Source organism: Bison bison, unplaced genomic scaffold (assembly GCF_000754665.1).
Source record: "Bison bison bison isolate TAMUID 2011002044 unplaced genomic scaffold, Bison_UMD1.0 scf7180017864234, whole genome shotgun sequence".
NCBI classification, from domain to species: Eukaryota; Metazoa; Chordata; class Mammalia; order Artiodactyla; family Bovidae; genus Bison; species Bison bison.
In genome coordinates this window covers 559,256-565,545 of record NW_011494806.1, presented here as the reverse complement: position 1 = coordinate 565,545, position 6,290 = coordinate 559,256, and positions in this window count along the sequence as shown.

Below are 6,290 nucleotides of genomic sequence, written 5' to 3'. Positions count from 1 at the left end.
ATCATAGAATGCACATTCTTCTAAAGCAATATATGCTTTGGATATTTACCAAAATGGAACATATACCTGGCAAACAGTAACTCTTAACATATTTCAAAGGAATGAAATTATAAAGAGTATGTTCTCTGAATGCAGTGGAATTGAACTATAAATAAAAAAGATAGTTATAAAATCCTGCTTAGAAATTAAAGAATAGACTTAAGACATTAAGCAATAGACTTCTAAATAACCAGAGTTAAAAGAGAAATCACAATGTTAATGAGATACAACAAAGATTTAAAAGATACAAGAATATTATGAATAATCATCCCAATAAATTTGAACTTAAATAAAATAGAAAAAATCCTTAAAGAGCACAACTTATCAAAACAAAGAGGAAATAATCAGAATAGTCCTAAAGCTAATACAAATTTTAATCCATTATTAAAAATTCCCTACAAAGAAAACTCTAGGCCCAGATGGCTTTATCAGTAAAAATTCTCAAATATTTAAAGAATAAATAACATCTATATTACACAGAAAATTCCAGGGGGTAGGAAAAGAGGAAATTCTGTTTAATTTATTATAAGAGACCCATATAAGCTTGACAACCAACACCTGGAAACAACACTGTAAGAAAGGAACCCCAGGTCAATTTCTCTCACGAACAGAGAGACAAAAATCCTAAATTAAAATATTTGTGTGTGTGTGCTCAGTCATGTCTTTCTGTCTGTGGCCCCATGGACTGCAGCACACCAGGCTCCTTTGTTCATGGAATTTTCCAGGCAAGACATATGGAGTGGGTTGCCATTTCCTCCTCCAGGGGATCTTCCTGACCCAGAAATCAAACCTGCATGTCTTATGTCTCCTGCATTAGCAAGCAGATTCTTTACCACTAGTGCCACCTGGGAAGCCCTAAATAACATATTAGCAAAACAAATATAGTAATATATAAAAAGGGTACATATTACATCAAATTGATTTTATCCTAGGAATGCAAAGTTGATTTAACATTCAAAATAGAATCTAAACAAGGGGTACAAATGAACTCATTTACAAAACAGAAGTAGAGTCACAGATGTAGAAAATAAACTTATGGTTATCAGAGTGTAACAGGGGGAAGGGATAAATTGGGAGATTGGTATTGACATATACACACTACTATATACAAAACTGATACTGAGACCTACAGTAAGAACCTCCTGTACAGGGACTTGCTGCACAGGGAAATCTACTCAGCACTCTGATGGCCTATATGGGAAAATAATCTTTAAAAAGAATAGCTATATGTATATGTAAAACTGATTCACTTTGCTATACACCTGAAACTAATACAACATTGTGAATCAACTATACTCCAATAAAAATTTTAAGAAAACATTCAAAATAAAGACTAAAATACATAATTGTCACAATTAATGGAGAGTAAACATTTGCTAAAACTTCATACCCACTCATGATTTTTAAAAATCTCTGCAAACTAGTGATAAAGAATATCCTTAATCTAACAAAACATAAATACAAAAACTTTACAGCAAGCATCATGTTTATTGGTTTTATTAAAATCTAATAAATAGTAAAAACTTTCTCCCTGAGATCAGGAATGAGACAGGGTTATCCTCTATCACAATTTTGATTCAACAATGAACTGGACAGTTTCTATCAATAGTGTGTAATAGGCAAGAGCAAGAAATAGGTATTGGAAAAGAAGAAACAAAACTTTTATTATTCACAGACAGCATGATTGAATACATAGAAAGTCCAAAATCAATCTACGAATTTAAAAGTTAATCTAGCAAAAACCTGAATACAAAGTTATAAAAATAAATTATTGGAAAAAGTTATTATAAAATAAAACATCTTAAATGATAGCATTTACCTTGGTATCCAAAATTAATTAAATTCTAATGAAAGTGCAAATAGATGGGGAAACAGTGACAGACTATTTTGGGGGGCTCCAAAATCACTGCAGATGGTGACTGCAGCCATGAAATTAAAAGACGCTTGCTCCTTGGAAGAAAAGTTATAATCAACATAGACAGCCTATTAAAAAGCAGACACATTACTTTACCAACAAAGGTCCATCTAGTCAAAGCTATGGTTTTTTCAGTAGTCATGTATGGATGTGAGAGTTGGACTATAAAGAAAACTGAGTGGCAAAGAATTGATGCTTTTGAACTGTGGTGTTGGAGAAGACTCTTGAAAGTCCCTAGGACTGGAAGGAGATCCAACCAGTCCATCCTAAAGGAGATCAGTCCTGAATATTCATGGAAGGACTGATGCTGAAGCTGAAACTCCAATACTTTGGCCACCTGATGCAAAGAACTGACTCATTTGAAAAGACTCTGAAGCTGGGAAAGATTGAAGCGGGGAGGAGAAGGTGACGACAGAGGATGAGATGGTTGGATGGGGACAACAGTGGATGAGATGGTTGGATGGCATCACCGACTCAATGGACTTGAGTTTGGGTAAACTCCGGGAGTTGGTAATGGACAGGGACGTCTAGCATGCTGCAGTCCATGGGGTCGCAAAGAGTCGGACACGATTGAGTGACTGAATTGAACTGAAATAATGAAGAGCATGAAAGCTACTAAATAATACTAAAACAACTAAAGAAGACTCAAAATTATAAAAATTCATTCCATATGATCTATAGATTACGTTCAGCCCCATTCAAAATCCCAACAGTTAATCTTTAGAAATTGCAAGCTGATTTTAAAATTATTACAGGTTTTTAAAAAGGCCTTCCTCAAATCCTGTCTTTAGCCAAAGGACTGGTAAAGGGGTGGCCTAGGAGAATAGAAAATCTTTTTGCAATATTCACACTACTCCAATCACCAAAGCAAAAAATGCAGTCAGCAATCCTGAATAAGGAACGTAGAGTTCCACCTCATTCAGTAGTAGTGAGACACCATTCTCTCTGAGAAGCTGAGTGGAGGGTCTAGACTTCCATTCCTGCCTGACAGTAACAAAGCACCCCTCTGAAGACTCATGATGTCAGTAGAGGCTTAATCAAAAGCCTAAATTTCTACCCTTATCCAGCAGTAACAAAGCATTTCTCCCCATGTCAGCAGAGGCTGAGTGGAGAGCATGAATTTTCACTCACACCCAGTGGAAAAAAGAGGTGTCCTTCCTTACTCCAAACCAGCAAGGTGTCATTGGAGGCCTGCTAAAATACAAGATGTAAATAAGATTTAAAAAATCATAAAATAATACCCAGTCAGTCCAGAGTACAACAACAAAAAAAAACTACTTGTCATACCAAGAACCAAATGAATACCAAAATAACACCAGATGAACACCAAAATAACATTGATGTTGAAATTATCTGAAAAAGATTTTAAAGCAACTATCATACAAATGCTTCAATGAGGAATTATAAGCTTAAAACAAGTGAAAGAACAGAAAATTTCAGCAAAGAAATAGGAAATACAAATTAGAACAAAATTGTATTTCCATTGGCAATCTAAATTTCCAAGTTAGAACTTAAAAATAAAATAACTGAAATTTAAAACTAACTGAATGGGCTAAAATAGTACAAATAGAGATGACAGAGGAAAGAATATGTGAATGTGAAGATAGAACAATAGAAGCTTCCCTATCTAAACAACAAACAGGGAGAAAAGAGATGAAACAAACACAAAAGAACTCTCAGGTACTTGTGGGACAATAACAAGAGATCTAGCATTTGTATGATCACAGTCCCAGAAGAACAGAAAGAGAATGAGAATTTGTTAATTAAAAAAAAAAGGCTAAATTTCCCCCAAATTAGGTGACAGGCATAAACCTACAGATTCAAAAAGCCTAGCATATAATTCCTAACAAGATGAACCCAAAGAAAAATCACACCCAGAACATCATAATCAAACTTCTGTAAACCAGGAAAGAAGAAAACATCCTGAAAGCACGTAGAGAGAAAAAATGCATTACCTACAGGGGAATAAGAATCCAAATGTTAGATTTCTCATGAGAAATCATGGAGGCCAGAAAGAAGTGGCACACTTCAAGTGCTGGAAGAATGGTGAAACTTGAATTCTTTATCCAGAGAAAATACCCTTCAAGAAGGAAAGTTAAATAAAGACATTTTCAAATGAAGGAAAACTAAGAATTTTTGTCAACCAACCTAAGCACAAAGCAAGATCTTTGATAAAGGATCTTGAAAAAAAATCTTGGGACATTTGTAATTAAGAAAAAGACAATGAAAAAAGTAAAAATATGACTAAACATAATACACTATCCTCCTCTTGAATTAAAAAACAATTCTGTTTGATGGTTGAAGCAAAAAATGAAATTGTCTGTTGTGGTTCACTATGTAAGTAAAAGAAATATTTAAGACAACTGCATGATGAAGGAGCATGGTAAAGGGATCTAAATAAGGTAGTTTTCAAAATTTTGCTCAAAATGGTAAAATAAAAATAGTAGACTGTGATCAGTATTTTATGTATAATGTAATATCTAAGCAATATCTAAAACACTACCCTTAGAGGAAAACATAGACAGAACACTTGATGACATAAATCAAAGCAGGATCCTCTATGACTCACCTCCTAGAGTAATGGAAATAAAAACAAAAATAAACAAGTGGGACCTAATTAAACTTAAGGGCTTTTGCACAGCAAAGGAAACTATAAGCACGGTGAGAAGACAACCCTCAGAATGGGAGAAAATAGCAAATGAAACAACTGACAAAGGATTAATCTCTAAAATATACAAGCAACTCATGCAAGTTAATACCAGAAAAACAAACAACCCAGTCACAAAGTGGGAAAAAGACCTAAACAGACATTTCTCCAAAGAAGACATACAGACGGCTAACAAACACATGAAAAGATGCTCAACATCGCTCATTATTAGAGAAATGCAAATCAAAACTACAATGAGATATCGTCTCACACCAGTCAGAATAGCCATCATCAAAAAGTCTACAAACAATAAATGCTGGAGAGGGGAGAAAGGGAATCATCTTGCACTGTTGATGGGAATGTAAATTGATACAGCCACTATGGAAGACTGTATGAAGAGTCCTTAAAAAACTAGGAATAAAACCACCATATGACACAGAAATCCCGCTCCTAGGCATATATCCTGAGGAAACCAAAATTGAAAAAGATATATGTACCCCAATGTTCAGTGTAACACTATTTACAATAGCTAGAACATGGAAGCAATCTAGATGTCCATCAACAGATGAATGGATAAAGAAGTTGTGGTACATGTACACAATGGAATATTACTCAGTCATAAAAAGGAATGCATTTGAGTCAGTTCTAATGAGGTGGATGAACCTAGAGCCTATTATACAGAGTGAAGTTAAGTCAGAAAGAGAAAGATAAATTTCGTATACTAAAGCCTCTTGATGAAAGTGAAAGAGGAGAGTGAAAAAGTTGGCTTAAAGCTCAACATTCAGAAAACGAAGATCATGGCATCTGGTCCCATCACTTTATGGGAAATAGATGGGGAAACAGTGGCAAACAGTGTCAGACTTTATTTTGGGGGGCTCCAAAATCACTGCAGCTGGTGATTGCAGCCATGAAATTAAAAGACGCTTACTCCTTGGAAGGAAAGTTATGACCAACCTAGATAGCATATTCAAAAGCAGAGACATTACTTTGCCAACAAAGGTCTGTCTAGTCAAGGCTATGGTTTTTCCTGTGGTCATGTATGGATGTGAGAGTTGGACTGTGAAGAAAGCTGAGTGCTGAAGAATTGATGCTTTTGAACTGTGGTGTTGGAGAAGACTCTTGAGAGTCCCTTGGACTGCAAGGAGATCCAACCAGTCCATTCTAAAGGAGATCAGTCCTGGGTGTTCTTTGGAAGGAATGATGCTAAAGCTGAAACTCCAGTACTTTGGCCACCTGATGCAGAGAGTTGACTCGTTGGAAAAGACTCTGATGCTGGGAGGGATTGGGGGCAGGAGGGGGAAGGATTGTGGGCAGGAGGAGAAGGGGATGACAGAGGATGAGATAGCTGGATGGCATTACCGACTCGATGGACGTGAGTTTGAGTGAATTCTGGGAGTTGGTGATGGACAGGGAGGCCTGGCGTGCTGCAATTCATGGGATCTCAAAGAGTTGGACACGACTGAGCGACTGAACTGAACTGAACTGAATACATATATGTGGAATCTAGAATGGTATCAATGAATTTATTTGCAAGGCAGCAATGGAGAAACAGACATAGAGAACAAATTTATGGACACAGGGGAGACCGGAGGAGAGAGTGAGATGTATGGAGAGAGTAACATGGAAACTTACATTACCATGTGTAAAATAGATAGCCCAATGGGAATTTGCTATATGACTCAAGAAACT